This window comes from Schistocerca americana, chromosome 1 (assembly GCF_021461395.2).
Source record: "Schistocerca americana isolate TAMUIC-IGC-003095 chromosome 1, iqSchAmer2.1, whole genome shotgun sequence".
Classification (NCBI taxonomy): Eukaryota; Metazoa; Arthropoda; class Insecta; order Orthoptera; family Acrididae; genus Schistocerca; species Schistocerca americana.
Window position 1 is genome coordinate 352700674 of NC_060119.1, and position 27545 is coordinate 352728218.

A 27545-nucleotide genomic window follows, 5' to 3' on the forward strand; every position below is an offset into this window, starting at 1 on the left:
TACTGCCATTTATGTCACATATTTTGATAATCACAAGATCATCCATCGAAACCTTCCCGTTGACCTAGCATCATGAAATTTGGCAAGAAGCAAGATTTCACAGAACACGTAAAGGAAAGAAAACCGAAATCTGTTAAAATGCAATTACATCACATAAAAAATATCATTTTGCCGCTAGAACTTACATAGCGTTCTTCATAAGTCAGAAGCATAATAGAAAAATATTACTGCATGCAAACATAAAATATAACTTGCAGTACAACTTTGAAGGCACTCATGTGCACAATTCAACATTTGCAGAACATCTTTTCATAACAGGGCATAACCCCAGAGAATTAAACGAAATGACAATTCTGCATAGAGAAAAGAAATTTGATGTCTTGGAAGAACTTGAAATTTTCAGGCACACACCAAATGAAGATGACATGTTGAATGAACAAGTACAGTTGAAAAATAGAAATTTCTTTAATGGTTTTAAACCAGTGCTCTCAGGTTTATGATACTTATAATCCAGGTTCCCTCCTCCTTTTCAGAAACATTATTTTACCTCTGTTAAGTTACGTTTATTACTAACACACCCGATGACCTCTGTGCCCTAGTTATGCAAGCTTTCCTTTCAAATTTTGTGTCATATAGTGAACTGATGTTCTTCATTATGTATGTAATTCCAGTCGTATTTAACTCTGGTTCTACCTGCCCTATGTAAAACGTAGCGAACTTTGTACTATTTTATCCCGTTTGAAGCTCATTTATAAATGTTACTCAATAATTTGTAAAATTAATTTTTGTTAAAAGCTATATTGGCTATACGTATGATTTACTTCAGAAAATGTGTAATATACAAAATTGTTTTTCTCACGTTACTAGTGGCCCGCTTGTGGCGCGCCCTACATTACGTTTACTTGGCAGCGTGACTAGTTGTCATACAGTCAGTCTCCTCACACCACACCGATGTTACTTAAGTTTTAATGTTTGACTTTTTAGAGAATGAGAATGTGTTCTTTATGTAAGTACTATTTGTTTTACACTCGTTTGCATTAATGTAAACTTTTATTAGATAAGATATTTAGGCCGGCCGGTGTGGCCGAGCGGTTCTAGGCGCTTCAATCTGGAACCACACGACCGCTACGGTCGCAGGTTCGAATCCTGCCTCGGGCATGGATGTGTGTGATGTCCTTAGGTTAGTTCGGTTTAAGTAGTTCTAAGTTCTAGGGGACTGATGACCTCAGATGTTAAATGCCATAGTGCTCAGAGCCATTTGAACCTTTTTTTAAAAATATTTAACCTGACATATTCATTTTAGGTAATTACCTTACCTTCTGATGAAGTCACCCTTAGAGGTGACGAAACCTGGTCAAGGTATATAGAAAATCTATGCAACCGGTTGGCATATTTTTCCATATTTTTCACGTAACTTGCAGTCATGTTTTACTTAATAGACTCTTGATTTCTAGGAATGATGAGCCCTCAGTGTGTGAGGTCTCCTCAAACTTGGCTAGATTTTTTAAATTGCTTTTGACACCTTGAATGTTTTTTTTCTTTTTATATAAGCTCTTACAAGGGAACCTCCCCATCGCACCCCCCTCAGATTTAGTTATAAGTTGGCACGGTGGATAGGACTTGATAAACTGAACACAGATCAATTGAGAAAACAGGAAGAAGTTGTGTGTAACTGTGAAAAAATAAGCAAAATATACAAACTGAGTAGTTCATGGGCGACATAGGCAACATCGTGGACATTCTCAACTCCGGAGCGCCGTGGTCTCGTGGTAGCGTGAGCAGCTGCAGAAGGAGAGGTCCTTGGTTCAAGTCTTCCCTCGAGTGAAAATTTTACTTCCTTTATTTTTGCATAGTTATTATTTGTCCGTTCGTTCATTGACCTCTCTGTTCACTGTAATAAGTTTAGTGTCTGTGTTTTGCGACCGCATCGCAAAACCGTGCGATTAGTAGACGAAAGGACGTGCCTCTCCAATGGGAACCGAAAAGATTTGATCGCAAGGTCATAGGTCAACCGATTCCTCCACAGGAAAACACATCTGATATATTCTATACGACACTGGTGACGGCATGTGCGTCACATGACAGGAATATGTTGTCGACCCACCTAACTTGTACACTTGGCGAATGCGTAAAAAGATTCTTCTACCTTGCCCGATTTAGGTTTTCTTGTGAATGTGATAATCACTCCCAAAAAGTGATGAAAACATAAGAGTTTGTCACATAAACTGAAAATAAAAAATTAAACTTTTCACTCGATGGAAGATTTGAACCAAGGACCTTTCGTTCCGCAGCCGCTCACGTTACCACGAGACCACGGCGCTCCTGCATTTCCATGGTCCTTGATGTTGCCTATCTTCCCATGAACTACTCAGTTTGTATATTTTGCTTATTTTTTCACAGTTCCACACAACTTCTTCCTGTTTTCTCAATTGATCTGGGTTCAGTTTTTCAAGGCCTATCCACTGTGCCAACTTACAACTAAATCTGAGGGGGGTGCGATGGGGAGGTTCCCTTGTTAGTATATTCCAGAAACTTCAGTGTCACGCAAACACGCGAAACTTCGCTCTATTTTCGTGTCCTGCTGTGTGGGGATGCACGAATACTGGATTCTGGAGGAACTGTCGATGACATGAATAACAGTGTGAGGAGCTTTGCGTAACAAGACGATCAGCCGTGTCTGACTGCTAACAGCGTTGTCAGTTTCTTCTGGGAGCTCTTAGCAACGCCGGTAGCAGCGGCGCGAACCACACCGGCCGACCTCGCGGCTGGCGCCATTGCCAGTGTCCGTGGCGCCAGCGGCGTCACAGCGCGACGTGTTGACATTGACCCGCCGGACCTGAGGCAGCCGCAGCTGGCGCCGCGCTTCTCCGGCTCATCCCAGATCGCGCCGTGACCGCAGGTGTCTGGCAGGGGTACCAGAGGCGGAAGTCACGCCGCGGCCCGGCTGCACGCGAGGGGCACGGGGCAGCCGGCAGCCCTCTCGGCCTGTTTTCCCTTTACTGACTTAATTGCTGCCGTTTCAAGTACAGTGCAATAATTCTGACGACGTTGCCAAGCTGTCGATACCTCAAGGCAGCGTAGAGAGGGCCAGAGTTATGAGCTAGTGTGTGGTGCATTCTAAAGAGAGTGGTGATGAAGGGGAACGCTAGTGTTCCGCTGAGTCGTGGGCTGGAGACGTTAACACATTGGTTAAGGTTTAATATTAAATCCCACTGTGGCTTGTCATAATAAGGAAAAAATAAGTTTCTGAATATTATGAGAGACATTCTTTTGATAATAACATTAACAAGACCTGGATTCTACCATCTTGGCTTATTGCTAGAATTTATTTTATACCGTAACTAAAGTAATTTCTCCTCTTTTTACCTCATTAATATAATTTTAGTAGAACATTTCTACATCTATATCTACGTGATTACTCTCCTATTCACAATAAAGTGCCTGGCAGAGAGTTCAATGAACCACCTTCTTGCTGTCTCTCTACCGTTCCACTCCCGAACGCCACACCGGACAATCGAGCTCTTAAATTTTTCTGTGTGAGCCCTGATTTCTCTTATTTTATAGTGATGATCATTTCTCCCTATGTAGGTGCGTGCCAACAGAATTTTTTCTCAATCGAAGGAGAAAACTGGTGATTGAAATTTCATGAGAAGATCTCGTCACAACGAAAAACGCCTTTGTTTTAATGATTGCCACACCAATTCACGCATCATGTCTGTGACTCTATCTCCCCTATTTCGTGATAATACAAAACGAGCTGCCCTTCTTTGTACTTTTTCGATGTCATCCGTCAGTCCCACCTGATGCGGATCCCGCACCGCACAGCAATACTCCGGAATAGAGCGGACAAGCGTAGTATAAGCAGTCACTTTGGTAGACCTGTTGCACCTTCTAAGTGTTCTGCCAATGAATCGCAGTGTTTGGTTTGCTCTAGCCACAATATTATCTAGGTGATCGTTCCAATTTAGGTTATTTGTAATTGTAATCCCTAAGTATTTAGTTGAATTTACAAACCTCAGATTTTTGTGACTTATCGCGTAAACGAAATTTAGCTGACTTCTTTTAGTACTCAGTAAATAACTTCGCACTTTTCTTTATTCAGGATCAATTACCACTTTTCGCACCGTACAGATATCTTATCTAAATCATTTTACAAGTCATTTTGATCATCTGATGACTTTACAAGACGGTAATTGACGGGTTATTTTTGCTTATTGGTAGCAAATAATCAAGAATCGTTAGCAAATAAGTAATAAAGTAATAAAAATAAATAAATAAATCTTGTACATTCATAACATTGACAAGAAGCAGCAAGGTTTTAAAACAACCAAGATTTTTTTAAGTAAACGTAAGTATCATTGACGAAAAGTGGAAAATTGCGGAGTACAAGAAAGATAATGTGTTCATATTCACGTCACTATACTTTCATTTTAAAGGTTCTCGAGCGTCATTAAATAACTACGTAAATCCACTGGTGAATCTTTATTTCTTCAATCACCGCCAGATAAAAGCATTGACCAAACAGATACTCTTTTTGTAGTACTAGCTTTCGAAAACATCCTTCTGTGGTGTCAGAATTACGTGAGTTTAACATGTCACGTGTCTCACCTCTTCCTTGACAATTTCAATGTAGACAGGTCTGCAGATAAGCTAAGCGGAAAAAACGTTGATAGTATTTTTACATAATTTTCGCTTGAACACATTTTGTTCAAAAAATTGGTTCAAATGGCTCTGAGCACTATGGGACTTAACATCTGAGGTCATCAGTCCCCTAGAACTTAGAACTACTTAAACCTAACTAACCTAAGGACATCACACACATCCATGCCCGAGGCAGGATTCGAACCTGCGACCGTAGCGGTCGCGCGGTTCCAGACTGTAGCGCCTAGAACCGCTCGGCCACACCGGCCGGCAACACATTTTATGGCCGTCTACTGTTTGTATTTCGGTTGCTACTGAATATATACCTATTTCCATACCAGCTGAATAATCTGGTCTCACAGGTTTAAATGAAGCTCTCATTTATGGTGTGTTGAAGCATTTGTTCACGAACAATGATATACTAATAAATAAATGCGAAACTCTTATGAAATTCGTTTCAAATGAACAACAAAATTATCAAATACCTGTATTTTACGAGAATATATTCACTATGCGTACTGAAAGAATTTGACTCATACTGTTTCATCTGTTGCTCACTTAAACTGAACATGAAACATTGAACACATAGGCTATCGACTTCAGAAGACACTTATTTAAGATATCCCCGTTTTGCAGATAAATCACGCATTGAAAAAAAAATTTCTGTTAAATGATTTACGAGTTTTGTCTAAAACTGACTGGTCAACCACATAACCAAATATAGAACAAAGTGGTTAAATGAATGGTTGAACATTACATTATCTTTGATTACTTTCTAAAAGTGAATTCCAACCAAATCATCCCCGTAGTTAACTTATGCTTGTGTTGGCCCTCTAAACAGAGAATGACGATTCGGACCTTGATCGTGCCATAAACCTTCATGAATTGTACGGCTCACAAGGGGACGAGAGATGGTGGAGTAAAGATTCAGAGTGAGCACCATTGTCCTCAGCTAAGTTCCAAAATGTTTCATAATGTTGCCGGTCGCGGAGGCCAAGCGGTTCTAGGCGCTTCATTCCGGAACCACGCGGCTGCTGCGGTCGCAGGTTCGAATCCTGCCTCGGCCATGGATGTGTGTGATGTCCTTAGGTTAGTTAGGTTTAATTAGTTCTAAGTTCTAGGGGACTGATGACCTCAGATGTTAAGTCCGATGGTGCTCAGAGCCATTTGTCATAATGTTGGATGGTGGGGCCCTGCTGATGGAGATCCGACCGTCAGCTCTGTTAGTACATTATGTGACAGAACACTTTCACATTCTCCCTGAACTTCCATCACGGAATCATCTACAAAAACCCTTACACATCATTATGTTCATTTCACACTCATTGCAGTTGTGTAGTCGAAGGCGCTGAAATGTAGATCACGAGAAGTGTATGCGTCAGACCGTAAGCCACACTAGAAGCGGGAAGAGGTACACGAAAAGATGTATTTTTGCAACTAGAGGCGAAATTTCACACTGTGTTATCTTTCTGAAAACTGTAGTTTACCGTAAGAAAAAAGGTGCCTTCTAGTAATCAGTAAAGAATTTCGGGAGCTGCTGCAGTACAATACGCTGCAGAGCGTTACCTCGACACGCAGCTGTGCCGGTTCGTCAGAGTTAAGGCCACGCGTCCTACTGTGCAGAACAAGGACAACGCTGGCGACGGATGTCGCCGACGCGGCTCGACTCGAAAGAGCATCTCGTCCTTACCGTCGGCGACACGCGACAACGAAGAAGGGAGGCTAGAAACGGCCGTATAAGGGCGTCCGGAGAGCAATTAGCAACCAGAGGCCGAGTGCAGGCTCTCCCCGAAAGGCCGCCGGCCGGGCTGCAGCGGCTCGTCCCGCTGGGGGGCGTCACGAACCGACCGCTGCCCAAGGCCCGCCTGATCGCAATCACTTAACGAGGACGCCGATCCAGCTGCTCGCGTTCGACACCGAAACTCGTTAAACGCCAGCGTTAAATGTTGGCCGGACTGCCTCTCGTGGCTTCCGTTTACGGAAAAGAGCGATACGATCTCCAGATACCGCATTTAAGTTGAGCGAATTCCGCGAGTGTGTCTACCGATATGACGATTACGTGGGCGTCAATTTCCGCGAGGTCGGCGGAGACGAACGGGAAAAAAACGTGTCACGAGAAATGACGCAGCGTCAGTCAGCGGCACTGTCGAGGCCCTGGAGGAAGACCGGCCGCCGTGTGCGGACACAATGGCGCTGACATTGAGCTCCAGGGACGCGGCGCAGCGGTGCTTGCGATCTCTTTGTCGTGCGGCCGCCGACAAAATTTTTGCTGCGCCATGTGAGCGCAAATATGGAGGTGGGGCCGTGCGTTTTGTAACCGACGACGACTGTCACTTCCTGACAGCCAGATGGTTATGTCGTGCCTGCCTCATTTTCTGTCCCCCACGGCCACCAGATCGGAGACCCTCTGACGTCTGTTTACGGTGTTCACTGAAGAGTGATGAAGATTGCGTTAAAATGCCTGTAGAAGGTGGAGTGGTTGCGCGCTTAAATAGTGGTAGTGAAATGTACGAGGGCTGTTGGGAAAGTAAGGAACGATAGGTCGCGAAATGGAAAGCACAGTGAAAATCAAAACTGTTTTATTTGCAACAGTTAGCTACAACTTCCAGCTACTTATCTCCATAGTCGCCGATCCGACTTAGACGTTTGTCGTAGCGTTGTACCAACTTTCCAATACCTTCTTTATAGAAGACATCCGCCAGTGCTTTCCGCCAATTCTCTACCCTGGCCTGCAGCTCGTTGCCCGTGCCAAAATGTTGTCTTCATAGCCAGCGGTTCGTGTGAGCACAGATGAAACTCAGAGGGAGACAATTACGGGCTGTATTGTGAGTAATCAAACATTTACAATTGAAAACGATGTACGAGCATCTTCATTGCCCCTGAGAATTGTCTTGAAGAAGAAAACGCAGGACAGTTATGTAATGTTGGCTGAATAGCTTCAGGCAAAATTTCTCACCAGGCCGTCGTACTTGGCGGGAGACACTATTGTTCTAGGTATCTTTAAGTGCTCCCTGTGTGCTCAGAATTAAAAAGAACGACGTAACGCGATCGACGGGCATACTAGAGACACTGCCTAACTCACCTGTGCAAAACTTCACCGGACTTCCACTGTGGTTTCCATTTCTCTACCGATCGTTCCTTTCTTTCTGAATAACCCCCGTATATTCCAGATTCTTGTGTGAGAAACCATGCGTAATCACACATACATTGTAACAGGCAGCGACATTCCTGAAGATTAGCAGCTAAGGAACATGCCCCTTCTGCAAATCTTCTATGTTAATGTTGCTGTTTCACTCAGATTTTTCAGCGCTGTCAAGAACACTGAATGTTGCACTTCGTAATGGTTCGCTCTCTCCACACCGAAAAAGATATTCAGCTCAGTTTGTCTCTAATATATATTTAATGTAAACAGTTCTGTACAGCTTCAATGTACGGGATGGTTGTAATTAAACTGCAGCTTCTCACGGAGGTCCAATGTGGGCTGTAATCATCGTATGACATCGAAACTTGGTAGATATTCTGATGCGTCCTTGCCGAACCGTTTTACTCTGGGAAAAGAATAAGTTCCAGTTTTGACCAATAGGCGCAAATCTCACGCTATGAATCCAAGAAAGATGTATACAAATGTTTCCATCTGTAATGGATTAGGAACGCGACATGGGCAGAAAAAGTGAAAAAAGTGAGAAAGCCGTAATGTTGATTTTATTACTAACGATCACTTCCACAGTTTGTTCAATATGAGCACCGGAGACGTCGACGAGATGCTGCACAGCTCCAGATTTGGACCTGGTGGCCAAAACTGGAACTAATTTTTTTCCGGCGTAAATCGGTTACACATTATCGCGTTAGTGTACCTACAAAGTTACAATAATTAAAGCCCACGCTGGATCTCCGTGAGTAGCTGCACTTTAATTATAACTACCCGGTATTTGAAGATCGGCATCACGAAACCACCAAAAGCTTCCGCTATGTGTATTTATTGATGGACAACGAGTTTCAGTCGAGGGAATTTCGTCAAGTCGTTGGTTAACACAACGTGAGGTTAAAGGAACGTTCCGTATCTGCCTCTTCCAATGCAACAATTTTCATTACGAGATAAAGGATGTGTGTGTAAGTGACACACCACTTATCATTATAAGATAATAAAAGCATATGCTCTAACTGATCAATAGTATCCCGATACACCTATCTAATGCGAACTGACCATGAGAGGTCGCGAAAAGAAAGCGGTGATTATCGGGTTGTAGCAGAGAAGCGGTAATAGCACAATGCATCGGTCAGATGGGTTCAGTGACTTCGAACGCTGGATGTCATCTGAGTAACATCTCCATCAGGTACATTTCAATCCTTCTAAATCCGCCTTCTCTGTTGCTTATGCGTTTCTGAAACCGAAAAGCGAAGGGACGAGCACGGCTAAACCAAGACAAGGTAGAAGTTGTGTACTGACCAACATGGACCGTCGAACATTGGGGAGAGTGGTTACAAAAATCTCGTGAACACCACGGAAGGAGTCACTCGTGAGTTCCAAAGTGCTACCAGCTGTCCAGCTAGCGCAGTGAGTGGATAACAGTGGTTCAGCAGCTCCTCACAAGGCACGCATTTCTGTAGGCAGTGCTAAACGACGCTTGAGGTGGCTTTAAGAGCAGTGCTACCGGACAGTGTATGACTGTGTTTTGAAGCGCTATAGCCCGTGGCAGGTAGATAGAATGGTCTGGGTGTGGCGAATGCCTGAATGTAGTGTAGTGCCAACAGTGAAGCACAGAGGAGGTGCTGCTATGGTGTGGATGGTGTTTCTCGAGGTTAGGATGTAGTCCCCTTCTTGTGCCGAAGAAAACGCTGATGCCGAAGAATATGTACATATTTTACAGTATCGTGTAGTGTGTATAGAGGAACATTTCGTTCCTCCACGCACATTCAGACACCTCGCTGAAAGTGTCTCCAGCAGAGTTCACACCATCCTAAAGGCGAAAGGTGGACACACCCCATATCATTGTCCACTAATAGGTGTACCGATACTTTTGTTCATATAGTGTGTAAATCACAAATGCAATAAGTGATAATTATGTACTTGACTTTAAGAAACCTTCTTTTCACCTGACGTAATGTAACCGTGACTTGAAGATCGCCGCTTGACCGAAGGTAGTTGTCCATCAATAAACTCATATTACAGCAGCTTTTGGTGCCTTCGTGACGCCTTTTCTTAAATTTTTCTTTCATTTGTCAGCATCAGATTTCTGTATGCACATGTTTTGCAAATCACTGTGAAATACGTGATAGCATAGGTTTTTAGTGCGTCTTTCATAATCTTTCCTGAGTCTTCCGTCGCCGTAGCTGATTGGTCAGAGCAGCAGACGGCGATGCGAACGGCCCCGTTCCGATTCCCGCTGCTGTCAGATATTTTCTTGGTGGTATGCTTGGAACGGGCGTACTGAATCTCGCGGTGCCAACTGAGGAACTACTCGATCGAATAGTAGCGGTCACGAAATATGGCAATGGTCGGAAGAGAGTTCTGTTGACCTCACGCCTCTAGATGCACCATCCAATGACGCCTGTAGCTGAAGATGACACAGCGGTTTGTCGGTACCGATGGTCCCGCTTATGGATGGAATCATTAGTCACTAAATATGGAAGAAAGGCTGCTTGTACACCTTTTGTGAGCTGTCGTTAATATCATTCTGCCAGACGATCTGGTACATATCAGTTTCTTTGAAGATTATCGTAATCATCATCATCGTTATCCTCATCATATTCTTCTTTTCCTTCTCCTTGCACACGTAGCTGTCATGTTGCTTTCCGTTCTGCCCTCACGCTTCCGGCCTTCTTCTTTGTGATCTACCTACGTTACCTTTTCTCAGTGGACGATATAACACCACTTGCTTCGTTACTTTTCACCTACTCTTTACAACTGATGTTTTCGTTGCTGTGTATTCGTGTTGAGAGGACCCAAGAAGAACGAACGTTGCCGTATTTTATTCGTCATCGTCATACAGGCCTAGCACATAGCCTGATGATACTGGGTACCAATGAATGCACAACAAGATCACGTCTACATCGCATAGATGGTAGCTTGGACAACAGGCGTTACATTTCTAAAATGTTAAGGCTGGTGCGCGTTATCTTAGAGATCTCCATGACATATCTCAACCAGATAACTCCATGCTGCATGTTGCCAGTCTTGTTTCGCCCTGCCTCGATACTGAGAACTTTTCATCTGTTGCGCTGAACCGTAGTTTTTCCAGATTTCCCAGCCATTGAGAACATCTGGTCATGAGTTTCCAAGAGACTGGTGCTCCACCACTTGCCAGGAGCCACGACTGATGATTCCTAGCTCAGAGCTGAAGCAAAACGGAATGACTTACCCAGTATCTGTCATCCAAGCTCAGTTCGACCTGCTATCCAGCCGTGTTAGAGCTGTTGGTGGTGCTATAGATGGCAGCACTGCGTACTGAATTTCACACCCTGTAAAGCCACAAATCAACCACAAATTTAATCATGTGTTCTCCCTTCTATACCTTAAACGAATAATTAAAACTTCGTGATTTGCTATACTTCCTGTTGTAATTTTTAATTGCCCACAGAGTAGAATACTCTGGAGAGTATAACACTAATTTCTTTCTCACTTTTAGCCATTCTCACTCCAGCTTTACGTTGTGTGTTCAGCGTACACTAAAAGCCTTGGAAATAGGAATTTTTGAATATTCTGTTTACTGTTCCCGGTTCCCGTCCGATCACCGAAGTTAAGCGCTGTCGGGCTGAGCTAGCACTTGGATGGGTGACCACCCGGTCTGCCGAGTGCTGTTGGCAAGCGGGGTGCCCTCAACCCTTGTGAGGCAAACTGAGGAGCTACTTGATTGAGAAGTAGCGGCTCCGGTCTCAGAAACTGGCATACGGCCGGGAGAGCGGTGTGCTGACCACATGCCCCTCCATGTCCGCATCCAGTGACGCATATGGGTGAGGATGACACGGCGGCCGGTCGGTACCTTTGGGCCTTCATGGCTTGTTCGGGACAAATTTTTATTTACTGTTCCGTACGGTAACAAAATGTTTCAGTTGCTATGGTAGGGATGATCCGCGACAGGTCAGGGAACCCTGGGATCTTTGTAGCGCCATTCGTAGAGTGTTGCTGTGCTGTGTAGTCGCTACAGCTCTGCTGACCCGCAAAGGGCGTCGGAGAGAGCTAAAGAGAGGAAGCGGACTTAATCGGCAGAAGTTGCATTCCTCATCGCCTGCAAGCCAGTTGCATCTTGCTAATGAGTCTGGTACGAGTGAGAGCCACGCGCATCCGGCACTCTGCTAATGAAGGTGAAGGGCCAGTCATATATTCATCTCTCTCGAACATAAATAAACTAGTGCACCAGTAAAATACCTAAATGGAAGAAAGCTCGATGTTAAGTAGCAGCAATGACTGAGGCCAATGGCTGCTGGAGCCTCAGTGCATTAGATCTTTGGCGCAGAAGCAAAAAATTAAAGTAAGGTACATCAACATCGCTCGTAATCTCCGCATCATTTAATGCCAGCTAAGTAAGAAAACGTGCCCTTCAGTTAGAAATGTTAATGGAAAGAAATTCAAATAATCTCTGTACCTATGTTGGTACTGCGACCACTCTGATCTCTAAAGGGGTACTCTCTTAGTCGTTACGATTTGGATCAGCGAAAATTGCGAACAGGGTTTGGAAGAATACGACGCATAGCCAATCGCAGAAACACAGAGTGAAACAAGTTGTTAGAGAAATGGGAGTATCAAGGCACTTCAAGTACAGCCCACCTCGCGAGTTAATGATTAGTTCCTTTCTTAAAATATGTGTAATCTGTTCTCGAAAATATCCTTTATTTTACCTTCCTAGTTGCATACTTATTTTTACGTATGTTACGTATGTAACGACATACGTAACTAAATAAATCTGAAGATGATCAATTATTAATCGAAGCTACTCATATCACAAATACTGTGCGACTGCGACAGTGAAATAGGGATGAAAGTTTTTAAAATTTCAGTACAGTTACTGAACCTGTCGCGACGAATGTTACTGCAGTAGCTGCCTTTTTAGAGGCATTTCGGAAGGCTGCATCGGTCCAGGCAATACACAACTGTCTCCACGGGACCAATTTGCCTCCTAGGCGCCCATTACGAACAACAATGCGAACTCTCCAGTATCGTGGTGCGCGAAAAATGTCTGTAAGTATGCCCTTGGAATGGAAACTGGGATAATGGAATGTTTTGTCTTCACCAACGAGTGAAGGATTCGCCTGAGTTCTGAGAAGAAGAGTGTTGGAGGCGGATAGATGCAGGGACCATGTAATGAGCAGCAGTTTTTAAACTTTTTAGTCTTCATTTTTATGCAAACCATGTACGTTATCTTAGCCTGCACACTTTCTGTAACTTTTCAAGACAACCTCCGTTTCTTTACCCCCATTTTTTCCATCGTTCTGCAAATTTGAAAATACCCTTACAACGCGAATCCGTTCCAACTTTCCGAAGACAGTGACACACCGTTTGCCGAGCATGCCCCACAGTCTCGTAGCGCTGATCTCGCGTCTCTCCCTTAATGGAACCGAAAGATGGTAATCGGAGGTTGCCAAGCCGGTACTGCAGGGGGGTAAGAATTTCCCACCGACATGTTCTGATCTTAGAATTATATTAATACCTTCAGCTGCTGAGGGGCGTTGATATATATCAACAGAGCAGGTGAAATGTGTGCCCCGACCGGGACTCGAACTCGGGATCTCCTGCTTGCATGGCAGACGCTCTATCCATCTGAGCCACCGAGGGAACACTGGATAGAGTGACTGCAGGGCTATCTCGCGCACGCCTCCCGCGAGACTCACATTCTCACCTTGTATGTCCACACACTACATTCGTAGTGTCCCACCACAACACACTCATTACTCATGGAAGACATTCTTACCAAGTCCCGTAACAGTTCGGGGAACATGTGTGCATCCGCACAGAAGAAGAAGGTCATGGCCGGTATTGCCAGAACTACATACTTTTATCGTGTCTGTTCTTTCGGACATGTCCGAAAGAACAGACAGCATATCCACATAAGTATATTTTTCCGATCGTCTCCACAGCGATACCAGCAGTGTGAGGAAGAGCGATATTTTGTTGCAAATGGTCTTCTTCCTGGACCGTTAATTGCGCAATGCACGACGGAGCTTCAATGGTGTCTGCAAGTAACGAACAGCATTTGTGGTTTTGTCAAACGGTAATGACGTGACAATATGGCAACATTCAGTTTGTGTTATGTTCTTGGAATTTCAGTTGTAACAATGGGTTGCTCACGACGTTCAGTATGACTCATGTACCGTTGCACGTGCCAGATATCCAGCCCCACGGGACCGGCAGGGAGGTGAGTTGATCATGTTTCAGGGCAGGTATCTTGCACGGACGTCGGGTGCCCCTTGCCGGTGGTAGAGGACTGTGCAGTATCTCGACAGGATCGTCCAACCCATTGTCCAGGCCTGCCGTCAACGGTTCGGCTGTGGGTTCGTCACTGGTGACGAGAACGAAAACAGCGCCGACTTCATGGACAACTTCTTCCAGGAGTTGAGAATCAACCAAATGGGAAACAATGCCTTTCCCACCTTGTGGACAGTATCCCAAGGAGGGTCCAATCTTGTTATTATGTACAGATTGGAGCAATACTATACTCAGCGATTTTCATTTAGCAGATGTACAAAGATGTGCACACTCAACGGAGTAAAAGTAAAACGTAAACTCCAGCCCTAAAACATTGGTGGACCATCGGTACCGACAACTGCCGTGTCATCCTATGCCAATGGAATCACTGGATGTGGTGTACTGGGGCCTGAGGTCAGCACCACCGCTCTCCCGGCAGTTATCAGTAATCGTTATTTGAAGTGTCTACTACTGGGTCAAGTAGCTCCTCAGCTTGCATCACAAGGAAAAGAGCACCTTGTTCCACTTTTTCCACCAAGGATTGATCTCTGGCAGTACTGCGAATCGAATTTGGGACCTCCACATGCCAGTCAAACGTGATGACCACTCAGCTACATAGACGGACCCTCTCACCAGAGTAGCGTTATTTTCTTCTTTCCCAGGAAGTGGAACATGATGATGCAGGTTCCGCAACTTCAGTAATTATTTGTAATCAAATAACAGCACCAGTTTCACTTTGAATCACCACGATCGGTTTGTTCTCCTAGGCTATTTTCCAGGGGTTATGAGTCTATCGTAGTCGGAGTATAATGATGCTACCACGGCGACAGAGTCGTAACCCATGAAAATTGGCCTAGGAGACCCAAACTATTAGTGGTCATCGGATGTAAAGGTGTAACTGGAGGTGTTACTTCATGGCGAATATCCTTACTTTGGCAGTACCTGATATTTCTGAAATTGTTTTTTTTTTAAATTATATAATAAATTAATCGTCTTGATCGGAAAAAAGATAACTTTAAAAATGATTACTGGGTTCGGTTGCTGACAAGAAACAGAAAATCGCCATAAGTTAAACTGACTTTAACTATCTTCGAGAACATATTTTATTTCAAAGCAGTGACCGTTAAGTAGGGGTAACGTACCACACTGATGGCAAAGACTCTGTGTCAACGTCCAGCAAGAGGTAGACTGGCATCGTCTGATAGTGTACCTCGGAACTATGTAAATAGATGGAAAATACTTATCAGATCAATGTGAACAAGTAACAGTTTTAAGAAATATTATGTAAACAGGCAAATAAATTTGATGAAAACATACCACGCTCACTAATGAGTCAGGTTTTCGATACATAGTTGGTTATACCAACGAAGTTACACAATGCGTTTCTGAGCCTACGGAGACAACCGAATCATTTTCTTTCGTTAAAAATAAAGACACTACAGCAGCTTAAAAACATAAATTAATTGAAAACTGAGAATTGTAAACATAAGAACATACCACGCTTATTAAGAAATGTGCATGAATATGAAATTAACACATCCCCGTTACGAATTCTAAACGTTTTTATCAGAGACGTAAAATAAAATACGAAAATTTGGTCGAGCGTGGATGTCCACATTTGGACCCATCAGAACACTAACTGCTGTGTGTGCTTGTCAGCGCCAGTCAAAAAGTGCGAGATGGACCAAAATGTAGCGCGCAAGTGCACACAGTTGCAATTACAGTAACAAAATAGAATTATTATTAACTATATGATGTACAATACAAATTATAAAATAAATACGACAACGTGTAGGAAAAATTCAAATCACAGTACAAATGTCAGTTTCGCAGTACAGTCAGGAACATACAAGAGCAACTATGAGAAGGTAGCCATTTAAAGAATGACAAAAATCAAAGATTGTAATTTACACCTATAAATAAATGAATACTGGTCATAAATGGTAAAAGTACTTATTAAGGACTGCCGCTTTGGCTATGGTGCTTCCTCCCAGTCGACGCGCGCGTACGGAGGGCCAAGGGAAGACGTCAGTGCATGTCGCTGCCTTCTGTGCAAGACAAGCTCAAAGCGGTCCGTCGGACCGGCACCTTCTGTATCCCAAGTTGCAACATATTTATTGAAGATCATAGAAAATATTATCACTACTTAACGGTCATTACTTCCGAACAATGAGTGTTCCTGAATATTCTGAAAGACAGTTTAACCTAAGGGAATTTTCTGTTTCTTGTTACTTTTAGCCGGCCGAAGTGGCCGTGCCGTTAAAGGCGCTGCAGTCTGGAACCGCAAGACCGCTACGGTCGCAGGTTCGAATCCTGCCTCGGGCATGGATGTTTGTGATGTCCTTAGGTTAGTTAGGTTTAACTAGTTCTAGGTTCTAGGGGACTAATGACCTCAGCAGTTGAGTCCCATAGTGCTCAGAGCCATTTGAACCATTTTTTGTTACTTTTACAGATATCAAGATAGTTGTTTAGCAACTGAAACTAGTAATCAATTTTAAAGTAATAGGTCTATGAGATCAAGGTAATTAAAATATTTTATAAGAAAACCGTATTTGGCTTATTGTTTTGTTCTTATTTCGCAGTAAAAGTATTTTCAATTTTCTTTCATAACACTTATTTTTGCACTCCCTGTTCCGCTTGAAACGAAGCTCACGCACGTTCTTAGATATGTAATTGATGCAAAATGTATCTCAGCTGTACATCTCGTTTCCCTACTATGAGACACTGCGATTTATGTAAAGCAGCCGTCAACTTGAAACCTAATTTGCACATCATTTTGCTTTCTTATGCATATAAAAATTCCAGACGGTATAGCTCTGCATTCATCCTTCACGTGATCCATCTCATAACCTACAGTGGAAAAAAATGGTTCAAATGGCTCTGAGCACTATGGGACTTAACATCTGTGGTCATCAGTCCCCTAGAACTTAGAACTACTTAAACCTAACTAACCTAAGGACATCACACACATCCATGCCCGAGGCAGGATTCGAACCTGCGACCGTAGCGGTCACGCGGTTCCAGACTGTAGCGCCTAGAACCGCTCGTCCACTCCGGCCGGCAAACCTACAGTGGAACTTGCCACTTTGTACACACACTTACTAAGGTCACCCCTAGAGATATCGTTACAAGGATCATTTAATACCGTGTAATTCCGCCCCTGGATTTGATAACCGCCTGGAATCGGTTAGAAAGGGGTCCACAACGTTGTGGAAGTACGTCGATTCGAGGTGAAGCTCCTCGTTGAGGATTTTATTTCGCAATTCCTCAAAATTGCAGGGATGCTCATGTCGGCGTAAACTCGCTGTTCCAGTACGTCCCACAGACTTTCTATGGAGTACAAGTAAGGTGATTTTGTAGGCCAATCGAGATGTGATAAAATGAGGTAGAGTTCATATAACCAGTCACATATTCTTCCAGCCTGGTGTGTTGTTTATGTGTGCCTGTGTGAGTAATGGCCTTTTTCGAAGAGACCGACTGCTGATGTTCATTGCATGCAGTTACTGTCGCAGTGTCCTCACTAAAGGTGGGGATTGACCTTCATTTACTGCCTGCAGCAGTTCCTGTCGGGTTTGGAAGCGATTTTGATTCATAAGCCGTGAAACACGTCTCCGGTCCCGTCAGGATCTTTCTCCGGCCACAATTCTGACGTCGTCTTTCTTGGCCTCGATTGTTCCACTAGTGCCTTATGCTCACGTAAAAGCAGTGCGCGCGTGGTTGAGCACGACAACCGATCGCTGCCCCATCTGTAAAGGCTTAACGATTCATCTGTGCGTGCGCACTGGGGTGACTAATTTTGTCCAGTGAGCCTATTACCATATTTTATCATCAAACCCGCTGCCAGAATACACAAGAGCAATGAGGGAACCAATGAGTTTTTTGACTGATATGGTGATCCATCGTGACATTCACGGTGAGCCTATTACCATATTTTATCATCAAACTCACTGCCAGAATACACAAGAGCAATTCGGAAACCAGTGAGTTTTGTGACTAATGTGGTGATCCCTTGTGACATTCACGGTACAAATTTGGAGCACAAAATCAGCTGGATTATTCTTAAAAGAATTCTAACATCAGTGAGAAATTCGTTGGCACATTTGCGTTTGGTCACCAACCAACAGTCTGCTCCCGGTAGCTGAGTGGTCAGCGCAACAGAATGTCAATCCTAAGGGCCCTGGTTCGATTTCCGGCTGGGTCGGAGATTTTCTCCCCTCAGGGACTGGGTGTTGTGTTGTCTCCTCATCATCATTTCATCCCCATGGACGTGCAAGTCGCCGAAGTAGCGTCAAATCGATAGACTTTCACCCGGCGAACGGTCTCCCCGACGGAAGGCCCTAGTCACATGACTTTTTTTTATCAACCAACAAGGGCGGTAATCTACTTGCACGCGGTTATCTCCTAATTAATTTTTATACTGTCGTTCTGTCACAGTTTTTATTTCTTGATGGCACTATAGTTTATCTATATGAATAACGCAAGTAACATGAACACTTTAAGAAACCGTATGAAACACTTCACATATCAAGTTCTTACTTGGCTTAAGTTCTAGCGCTACGTGTATCAGTATAACAGAACTAAATATCATTGATATCATTGCCTTACATCTGTGCATTCGCGAAATATTCATCACGTCTTCTTTTTTCGAGCACTGGTCTTGCTGCCTTCGTCAGGTGCTGTAAATTATGGTCATACGTTTCACGCGAAGAAGCCAGCGGCCAGCCATAATCATTTTCCTTAAAAATGTAAACATTAGGCTGGTTACACGCATAAAACATTATTGTCTACGTGGACAGCGACGAAAGTGCGCCTGTAACGAAAACTTTTGTAAGCAACGATCAAGGTGCTCTCTAACCGTTTAAGGATGAGATGAATCCAAAGTCCGCTTTGGTCACTCTGGTTTACAACTTTCAAAGTTTCCGAAGCTGACTTCAAGCTTAGGGCATTCTTCCTATAGGGTACAACTTATTCTTTCCTGTTTCATTATGAGTTCCCATATCTAGCGACGAACGAAAAAAGCTCTTTTTGACTTTCTGCTCCTCTCGATAGAATCGAAATGAAGTTTCTGATTTTAAATTTGATGTCTCTCTGTTCACAGGTGGTCCGTTCTTACGCTTCGTCATTCACCACGAGCCCTTTCGCTGGATACTCCGTGAACCCGCGAGCAAGGTAACACGCAAGCTGCGAAATGGCCAGGAACAGCGATGCTTTTTAAACCATTCTAGTTTCGGTTGTGGTTAGTGTTTAGACTTTGGCATTAACGTGATTCACAGACAGAGCTATCGTCTGGAAAACATTTCTCGCTTTCGGAGGCTTTACCTATAGACTGCAACGCAAAAGATGCTTTACATACGTGAGGCCCGCATAAAAATAAAATATGTATACTTATGAAATATCTACGGCATTGCACGCACACGAAAAGCTCTTTCTTTACGTTTAGCTTACAATGAGAAACAAGAGAATGTGGCCGGCCGGAGTGGCCGAACGGTTCTAGGCGCTACAGTCTGGAACCGCGCGACTGCTACGGTCACAGGTTCGAATCCTGCCTCGTGCATGGATGTGTGTTATGTCCTTAGGTTAGTTAGGTTTAAGTAGTTCTAAGTTCCAGGGGACTGATGACCTCAGAAGTTAAGTCCCATAATGCTCAGAGCCATTTGAACCATTTTTGAAGAGAATGTGCTGTGGGTGGTGCGCGAAATAGGGGATTGAATGTGTTTGCCTCTGTATTGCAGTGAGTCCGGCCATGTTGTGGTCTTCAGTCAAAGGATTAGTAGGATGCACTTCTAGACGCAGGCAACCCAATGAACAAGTTTGCAAAACAGTTTGCTGTCGCCCGTTCCTAAGCAATTCCTGTCCATGAAATGCGTTTGCCGCAAGAAATATTTTTTTATACTGTTACTTCTGACTGCGACATTAATTAAAACAACTGTACATCAGTGTCTTTCACTCCGAAAAAAATGTTGAAGTGGTTAATATTTATAAACTTGGGCGTTGGTGATGTAAGGGCCAGTCAAATGTAAACGACGCACATAGAAGAAAACTAAGTAATGTGTTTATTATTTCAAAAGTAATCGCCGTAATTGATAATAAATTCATCCCACAGTGAGACAGCAAATCGACGGCGACGAATTTGGGCAGGGCCGCATGTTGTTCCTACTACACAACAGAAGTTTGGCTGAGAAAATCTTACACATCCTCCTAAAATTCCTTACCTCTCCATGCGATTTAAATATTTTCGGAGCCATGAAGGAAGACACACGTAGCCGTTGATTAGCTTCGGTCGAAGAGGTGCACGCCTCGGTACCGCGAACATTTTTCAGTGAAGACATTGACAGTCTTGTGTCACAGTGGGATGGATGTATTAACAATTACGATACTTACTTTTGGAATAATAAACAATTTACTAACTTTTTTCCATGAAATACGTTTTCATTGTACTTCTACTTACACTTTGTTAGCAACAGTATCACTTTTACAACACGAAGACCTTCGATTGTTCAAAAATGCATTCCCATCGAATTCTTATTAGTCGTTTTTCGATTTTCTAGGAGTGATGTGGTTTAGTTAATGTTCAGGTGCGCTCTAGTAAGAGGTCTTATTTTAGAGCGTGGAGCACTAGACAATTGTAGTTGTTGTTTAGCAAATGTACCGTATCTGGATAGATCTAATAAATTACGCGTTCACCCATGGAATCTTGATGTCTGGTGTTTCTGTATGGGTTTTTACCTGTTGTCTTTCAATTGCTATCCTGTTCTGGCCTTTTTTTGTATATTACCTGCCTAAGTTGCCAGAAACAAGTTGTAAGCGGTCTGTTGACAGGTGGCGCGGTGCTTTGCCGAGTCCCGTGGGGAGATTTAGAAATCCGCAGTTCGAAGCTAAAGCCCATTAATCATTGATTTTGAAGCGCCGATAAATTTAATCGCATTTCGCCAGTGAAAGAGACCTCGGCGGCCCTTATTTGGACTCCTTCGCTAGTGTAGTAGCGTAATATATTTATTTGGGATCGACAATAAACATTTCCTACTTAATCTTCAGAGCAATAATGCGACCGGTGCGACTCCAAACTCCGGCCGCGGCTGAGACCTCGCACGACCACACCGACGCTTCAAGAACGATACGAAGGAACGGGTCATAGTTCCAACGCATCATGGATCAGAATGACTCATGAACGCTTTTGGCGTGCTCTGGAGGCCACAGTACTAAGCTTCGCCGCAGTCGTCGTGACGGAAAATACGTATCTGCAATTATATTGCTCACGGATAAAAAACTTAGTTTTGATGTAGCTTTCTTATATCGCAATGCGGTGTAAATGCTGTGTTGAAACTTCCTGGCAGATTAAAACTGTGTGCCGGACCGAAACTCGATGTCAGGACCTTTGCCTTTCGAGGGCAAGTGCTCTCCCAACTGAGCTACCCCAGCACGACTCACGCCCCGTCCTCACAGCTGTACTTCTGCCAGTACCTCGTCTCCTACCTTCCAAACTTTACAGCAGCTCTCCTGCGAACCTTGCACAACTCTCCGCTGCAGAATGAGAATCTCATTCTAAATGCTGTGTTGATTACAAGCGCATTAAACAAGGACAGGAAGAAGGTACCTGCCTTTCGCGGAACGAGTACCACCTACACCAGTACTCTTCAAGGACTGACTCAATGTCGTAACTTGTCGCAAGCTTTTTTCCGTTCCTTCCTCACTACAGAGGCCTTAGACTGAGCGAGATGGCGCAGTGGTTAGCACACTGGTCTCGCATTTGGGAGGACGACGTTTCAAACCCGCGCCCAGCCATCCCAATTTCGGTTTTCCGTGATTTCCCTCAATCGCTTCAGACAAATGCGGGGATGGTTCCTTTGAAAGGGCACGGCTGACTTCCTTCCCCGTCCTTCCCTAATCCGATGGGACAGATGGCCTCACTGTTTGATCCCCTCCTCCGAATCGACCAACCAAAACAGAGGCCTTACGACGACGCTGTAGTGGTGCATCTCCGGGCATTTGATGTAACAGGGAAAATTTGCCTTTTCCACGCGAGCTCCGGGTTCTTATTGAGGCTGGATGCTTCTAATCCTATACCTGTTGGTTTAGACGTCTCCCTCACGCCTGTTCAAAATGGTTCAAATGACTCTGAGCACTATGGGACTTAACAATGAGGTCATCAGTCCCCTAGAACTTAGAACTACTTAAACCTAACTAACTTAAGGACATCACACACATCCATGCCCGAGGCAGGATTCGAACCTGCGACCGTAGCAGTCGCGCGGTTCCGGACTGACACGCCTAGAACCGCTCGGCCACCGCGGTCGGCCTCACCCCTGTATTTCTTCGATTTCTCTATGCATCTTCACACACGCAAAAGAAAACAGCACCTCGCATCAGAATTCTCACAGCATGCGAGCACGAACTGCTAGAACGCTCGATGTTGACAGCTCGTATTGCGTCTTCACGGCTGCCGCCCGTTCTGCCCGCTTTTGACGGCACACAGACGCGCACTCGGCCAGCTCGTTATCCACGCGTCCCTGCTCGCGAAACGGCTCCGTACCCGCAGAGGAGGCACTTGGCCTCGTTCGTCCTCTGCTTCCCGTGCGGCGGGCACTGTTCGACGATACGGTGACTCGGCCAACATCTGCGCGGAATTTCTAACCTAAAAGCCGTCATTTGAGGGCAAATAAGGCGTTTGCTGAAGACTCGTTTTCGAATAAACCATTTTTGCGCCCTCAGGGAAAGTTTCCATTCACACTCAGCCTGCAGACCGTGGTACTCCGGTAATTCCGGCACGTTCACTTCCGGCTGCATGCCTCTACATGCAGGCCCGTCAAAATTTTCTGAACCAAGTACTCTCCCTTTCATGGAGACCCACAGCGCTGCGCCCACTCTCTCCGGTCTGGGACGAACGGACAAATAACGTCACAGAAAGATGAGACTTCGGTTTCGTGCGAAACATTTGAAACCAATCGTGGATCAGTGAAGCGTTAACACGCAATTTGACCTCCAGAGAATAGAAGAGGAAAGCCAAAATTAAAAGGTTATCACAGGGTTTCACTCTGAATGGTAGCCATGAGAGCAGGGGGCAACAACTTGAGGAGCGCACTTTGACACGTTTCCAAGCCTCCATCGTATCACCCGAAATAAGAGAGTTGTAATACCTTTATAGAGAACAAACAAAAGTATATTGAACACAATTTCCACAAAACTATTCTCCACACTGAAGCAAAAGAAATGATGGTTCTTAATAAGTGAAATAAAAATGACTTCAGTAAGTGAACCAAATAAATGATTGTAAGTAAGAGACTTCCTGAATCACAATTGGTTCTGTGATACTTGAAAGAGCGAATAAAATTTCAAATTATCAACGCTTTTCGTTAAAAACAGTCTCTAGTCACATCCTCTACAATGAGCAGAGTCTTGAAGTCCTAATAACTGTCAGTTGAAACGGAAAAATAAGTCGGGTTTAAAACCAAAGTCCAAACCCAAGGTTCATCAAGATGAAGAAACGTATAACAACTCTCACGGGGCATTTCGTTGAAGAAGTATTGAGAGCCAACAGTAATGAAATATCTAAGTCGGGCAAAGATAGAACCTTCAGTCTGACACTATCTTGTTGGGCAGAAGAACAACAGTGCAATTATCGCCAAGTTCCAATGAGCGTGTCACCGATCACTTAGTAGTGTCCCAGCTGAGGTGATGTCGGACTGTCCAGAAGTTGATAGCCCAGTTCTTTGTGTGGCATAGTGTAGATGTTGAGGTTGTTGGCCGCGACAGAACTGCAGTCCAGAGCTCGGGCACCAGCCTGAACAGCCACCTCGCAGATGGTTATTTGTTGTCCTACTTACACAGTGGATGCACGAAGAGGTGCGGTTTGCCAACAACCTCTATCGTCACCTCTGCCTTCCGGTGGTCTGGCTGGAGCGCTGAGGATGCCGTCTTCTGGCCTAGCCGCTCAGTTCCGGCGTTGCTAATTCTGAATTCATCTGAACTGTAGGGACTGATCTTGCTGCAACCTGCAAAATGTGTCGTCAGCGCCTATTGAAGGCACTGTGACAGTTCCCAACCTGAGCAGTAAAATGTTATTTTCCGACCGATAAAAGGAAAAGGTTTCAGTTGTGCTTAAGTCACAAAACTAAACTATTTTTAAAAGGCCATTAATATTTTATAAGACTGTAATATGCATTACATAAGTTACAAATAATTAGATTTTTTTCTCAAGTACTACCGTTAATGCGTGACACAATATGGTGGAGGTTATAGCAAGTGAAATGAATGTATCAACAAAATCTTCCTCACATAGTCCACCCTCTACAAACATGCTTTGTAAATTGTACCATGCACCTATGACAGTATAATGGATACATATACATCACATGTGCTTAAATATCTTATGAAAATGTCTTCAGTCAGTTTAGATAGCTCCAGCAACAGACCATAAATTGCTTCATTGTTCACTTCACAACAATAAACTAGTAGCTGACAACACAACACCACATTAACTATACAATGGCTACTATACTGCTGTAACGGCTATACTGTATTCTTACTAAAAACTTCTTAGCCAAGATCGCAATAAAACACTGTGTTGTGGATGACCAGTTTCGGTAAGACTATGTTACTGTCATAGGTCTTCGTACAGGTTAGTATGAACATATTGTGCCAGATGAGCACAAAATCTTTCTGTTGAATCTTCAGATGCACAACATATGACATGAATGATGCGTTGGTACGCCAAAAGTACAAGTTAAAATTACCACGTACGCAAATCGCCACAACATTAGATCCATATGATCACACATCAAGCCAATTACGGCGCCACAATACAGTGTTTTATTGCGATCTTGGCTATGAAGTTTTTCTTCTCCGAAGAAAGATGAGTAAACTATTATTATTATTATTAATTATTGTTATTATTATTATTATTATTGTTATTTGTGGCACTGGATTAACCCAAAGCATTAGCAGCCTGAAGTATTCCAATTTCTGCAAGTTCAGAAGTAAACAGTCCAACAATCAAGTGATTTACAAACAGTTGTACTAAGTATAGTGCGCACATTTTGGCTTTGTTGACTTTAAATGGGGATGCAGGGTGTGGATGAAGCAAGTGTTGCTATGGAGAGGAGTGGTGCAGAGGAAGCATGTTTCGTAACAAGTGTCTACTCCCAATGTGGATAGGCGGCCGGAGTGGCCGTCCGGTTCTAGGCGCTACAGTCTGGAGCCGAGCGACCGCTCCGGTCGCAGGTTCGAATCCTCCCTCGGGCGTGGATGTGTGTGATGTCCTTAGGTTAGTTAGGTTTAATTAGTTCTAAGTTCTAGGCGACTGATGACCTCAGAAGTTAAGTCGCATAGTGCTCAGAGCCATTTGAACCATTTGAACCCAATGTGGATAGTCAGCTTTCTTGTCTGAGAAGCAATTGTAGGTAGAGGCAACGGAGCACTGAGAATAAGACTTGACTAGTTGTGATATTGCAGGTCCTGTTTTGTTCAGAAGAACGATGCAGTGTTCGTTGCATGCATGGTTGACGACATATTGAAGTTTGTGTCCATCCATGAATCGTGCTCGGAGAGTCTAATGGTAAGGTGACTGCTTCCGATGATGGTGAAACTTGGGTTTGAGGCCTGGTGTGGCACAGATTTTCATTGTCATCATTTCATTATACAGCTTACGGCTGTCCATATTCCCAACGGCAAATACATTTGATGTAATTGACCAAATAGTTCCGAGTTTAATGAAACACCTGCAGAAACTAAATATCATTTATTTTTCATCGTTTTAGAAATGCAGATGTTCAGAAAAAATTATCAGTATGTGGGTGTCATGTTGACAAATTGTGCAACGGATTTATCTGACAAGTACCCTTTGATTCCTGCAGGAAGCAATTTCCACCCCACACTACTACAGAAGTCAGACACTCCTAACATACCAGAAATGCCTGAAAAACTTTCAGCAATAAATATCTTCTGGAGTCGTCTGCTGCAAGGAAAAGACACAAATATATTCTATTTTCCTACGTAACTAGTGGGATACTTGGATACTGGAGCATTGCTATTTAGTGTGAGAAAAACATTAAACGAAAGAAAATATTATTTTCTTTTAAATCTGAGAAAATCAAGTGAAACTTTTATTTATAAACTGATACACAAATTTCCGGGTTATTTCGGAATAGATTACCTCTTATGGATAGGAATCCTGTTAATGAAATTTATATACAAAATGTGGGAAAGCTCTTTTATCCCTTTCCTTTAAGAATGTTATTTACTCGGCAGAATGGCTGAGAGCCGCACCTACTCAACTTGAATATTTATCTGATTGAATTTTTCTAAGTACGGTCGAGGCTGTCGCGTGAGAAATATAATGGAGTGAAGTGAATAAGTATGTTATTTCTAATGGAGGTAAGATGGGGCTCACCTACACTGTAGCGCACTAGACTGTGAGCTGCGATGACTATTGCCAGCATCGTTTGCCGCTGAAAAATAACAAAACTATCTCTTTCTATCTGGATTGACATTCGCCAGTCGAACTCTCACTACGCCTTGGTGAAGTCAAGGACTCCTATCTGTCCCTGGTCTAACTATTGACATGGTACACTGGTCAGATAACCAGTCCACCGCGATGCCACTCAATGCTCGCTCACAAGCTCTAACTAATACTCTGTCTAAGTTCACACCGCACATTAACTGTCGCGGCCGATACAGTGAACAAACACTTAATCATGAGCGAATTCGCTAGCGACAGAGGTGCTCTCTCAGTGCAATACTGAGTAGAGACTTTGTTCCTCGCTCTCTGTGTACACGCACGAGCGCACTCGCTCACGCTACGTGTTCCCACTTCAAGAGCATCACCAGAACTACCCCTCTCCACGCAAAAAACGAAAGGGTATATCTTCCGCTGTCTTTCCCTCATTCTTCGGCACATTGCGTCAGAAATAGTCCGCCAATCAGCGTTACTCTTACAAACGGGAGAATGGCGCTCAGTTTAAGCCGACCAATCCGGAAATATATAGCATCTCTGTTAGGCGTTTACTGTCCACCTGTGAGAACTCTGAAACTTCGCACTAGGTCCATCAAAAAAATGCGTATGCTGGCCCTCTCCCAAAAAATACAGCGGATTTTGCCCTTAAGGTGAACACGAAAGCCATTATCCCCTTTCTCTGGCAAAAACTGTTTTGGTCCCTGGGCAGTCAGCTGGCCGGCGCAGCTGCATGCTAACTCACCCTCCTACTGACTTTCCAGGGGGCTGGTTGCCTCCGCCGAACAAAAACTCCAGTGGCCGTTGTGTCTTGAATGTTTGTGTACGCCAGCCTAAACTTTTTAAGCTTGGTGTGCACTTACAATTTATTTACTATGTTTACATATCGATTAAATGGAAATATGTAAAATTGACACTACCCTATCGAGTTTGGGCTCGAATGAAACGTCTTGATACGCAGAATACGATGGTGAGGTCGAAATATGTAAAAAATGAACGTCAGGAGACCACGCCACCTTACAAATTTTTTTCATTTAGCAGACGGAGCAGTGAGAGGAT

The 27545-nt window shown here is 43.8% G+C and overlaps 1 protein-coding gene across 1 annotated transcript in view; it reads left to right on the forward strand.

Moving 5' to 3' along the window:
* The window catches only part of LOC124550602, a 1053220-nt gene that overhangs the window by 320318 nt on the left and 705357 nt on the right, over positions 1-27545 (forward strand). Inside the window, exon 3 of the mRNA XM_047125358.1 lies at positions 19140-19210. The gene's annotated coding sequence lies outside the window, so the exon portion shown is untranslated. The remainder of the gene's footprint in view (positions 1-19139; positions 19211-27545) is intronic.